This window comes from Sinocyclocheilus anshuiensis, unplaced genomic scaffold (genome assembly GCF_001515605.1).
Source record: "Sinocyclocheilus anshuiensis isolate Anshui unplaced genomic scaffold, SAMN03320099.WGS_v1.1 scaffold2876, whole genome shotgun sequence".
NCBI lineage: Eukaryota > Metazoa > Chordata > Actinopteri > Cypriniformes > Cyprinidae > Sinocyclocheilus > Sinocyclocheilus anshuiensis.
In genome coordinates this window covers 7,481-10,287 of record NW_015554214.1, presented here as the reverse complement: position 1 = coordinate 10,287, position 2,807 = coordinate 7,481, and positions in this window count along the sequence as shown.

The window sequence follows — 2,807 nt, the reverse complement described above, 5'->3', positions numbered from 1 at the left end:
ACACACACACACACACGTACATATTCCGGTATTGCAAGCAATGAGCATAAATTACAAGAATATATGAAAAATTCACATTTAAAGATGAAACCCACTTGACTGAGACCCTCAATAAATAATTTGATTAAATTACTTAAATAAGCAAAGGAGAAGAGAAAAGCAGTGAAGAGTTTAGATCTTTCCGAATTAAAAACGCTGATACAGGAATACTCAAATTATTTTATTACAATATTATTTCCTAAGAGTTATATAAAATGTGTGAGTCCAGTCAGATATTAAATTATAATACATCGTAACTGCATGACGATTTTATATATATTTTTAAATTAAGCTATATACATTCGTGTATGTGAATTTAGTAGGTCAGTAAAATAAAGAAAACCTGTATTAGGCCTATATCAATTATAGGCTATACGCATCATTTCTATCATGTCTCACTTTTAAAAGTAAAACAAAAATCATGTTTTACAAGGCTAACTAATTAGCATATTTTGATGTATTAGTATTACAGTAATATGCAAGTAATATTTACAAATATTCTATGTATTAATATTGTGTTTATATTTCTAATATGTGCAGGAAGAGTGATGGATATGATTGATGTCCCGCGCATCACTGACGTCACGCGTCAACATTGCATTGTTTAAACAAAAAAATCTAATTGCAAAATCAGAGTTTAAAGTTGTTGGTTTTTGGTGCAATGCACCATATAATTTTACTGCTATTCCACTGTATGAAGTAGCCTATTTTAGGTGTCACAGTTCACTTAATTTTGCTATCCTCACTTACATTTATGAACTATAGTGTCCTGCACCCGCAAGTTAAAAAAAAATGATATCTGGTGTCTGAAGAATTTTTGGTTTGACTGTAGTACTAATCTATTCATTGCTACACATTTAGCCTAAAATGCATTAAAACACATCTTCAAGTATTATAATGCATTTTAACTTTGGTTACTATTATTTATGAAAAGATACAATGCATTACAACAAACATTTTGAATATGTTTCTAATGCATTATACATAAAGGCTTTAAGTAAAGTGTAACAAAACTGCTGATATAAAGAAAAACAATGCACATCAAGATACACTTTGTAAGGATAAACAAAATAAATGAAAAAAAACCTCATTTGAAAGATTTTGTGATACTTTTTAGCAGAAAATGAGTGAATGAATTGGATTTGTGTATTGCAGATAATAGTCTCACACACATCAGTCTCACAGAGGATATTATTGATAGTGAGTCCAAAGCAGGGCAGGATGCAGTTTGAGTTAAGCAGGTTCTGGAATAATTGGAAAGTCAGCAGATCTCCTCCATATCGCTCCCCGCTTCCTCAGCGGCTCCGTCTCCATCCTCAATGGGAAACTTTCCATGGCTGCTGCTGCTGCTGCTGGCCTGTGATCCCAGTCACACGTCTGATAATCGAGCCTCTGGTCAACGTGAAGTCCTCTGCTCCTCTACAATACAAGTGTTATATTAGAGAGGCTCTGAGATCAAGCAGATGATTTCATTTTCACTGCTGTTTCTTAGAATTTATTGTCCCTTTTCAGCATCATATAAAATTAATACACAAATGCATTGATAATAATTTAATAAAACTGACATAAGTGATGCTGTTAGATGAAACTGCTGATCAACAACATCAATAAAGTAGAAGGTAGGAATTTTGCATCATCTGCTGAAACGCTAAAATTTAAATCAATTTACAAAAGAAGATTACTACGTTACAAAAAAACAGAAATGGTTCAGAGGTCTATAATTTTATATTTATCCGACTTAGTTTAAAGAAAATGTAAGTGGTATTTGCAACAAGCACAACGCTTGGGTGTTGTGGGTGGTTGCTAGGGTGTTGCTATGCAGTTGCTAAAGTGTTCTCAGTGGCTTTTAATGTGCTGCTATGTGGTTGCCACAGTATTCTGTGTTCTGGGTGGTTGCCAGGGTGTTGTTATGCAGTTGCAAAGATGCTCCAAGTCATTTTTAATTTGTTGCTATGCAGTTGCTAGGGTATTTTGGGAATCAGCTAAAGAAACATTTGCTAAAGTGTTCTGAGTGTTTTTATAAAGTTTCCATATTATTCTTGGTGGTTGCCAGGGCATTGCTACACAGGTGCTACGAGGTTACAAATAATTTTGAATGTGTTGCTATGCCATTTTTAGGTTGTTGTGGGAGTTGAGGTGTTGCTATGCAGTTGCTAAAATGTTCCAAATTGTATTTAGTGTGCTGCTATGTGGTTGCCATAGTATTGCGGGCTGTTTGATCGCATCACATGAGCACTAGTACTAGTGACTACTGATTTAGAAAACACGTCTAATAAAACAAAAGGAGGATTAAAACATTTCTATGATCATCATCACTGATGTTTTCTTGTCACATATGCTTTTTATTTCTATCCCTTTATTGCTAGAAGAGATGTCTATGAATGTGTGTTTGTGTGAGGCATGTGTGAATTATCTGAACGTTGGGCTCAGAAGCGCTCGTGTAATTCGTTCGGGGCCAGACCACTGTCAGAGTGAGTATGAACGAGGTGTTTGGTGACGAAAATGAGAGCAGATAGAGGGAGAGACGGGGAGAAACAACAGATAGTATAGATGAGACCGACTGTGGAGGGAGGAGTGTGTGTTTGTTGGAGACCTGAACGTGTTGCAAGACGGAAAATCAAAATGGTGGAATGTGATCTAATAAATATCAGCATCTTTCTGTCTGCAAACCTAGAGTTCAGACTGTGTAGCATTTAAAGAGAAAAAAAGACACTTTACACAAGTATGACGCAAACTGTGTGTTGTATTTACATGTACATTGCATGCAT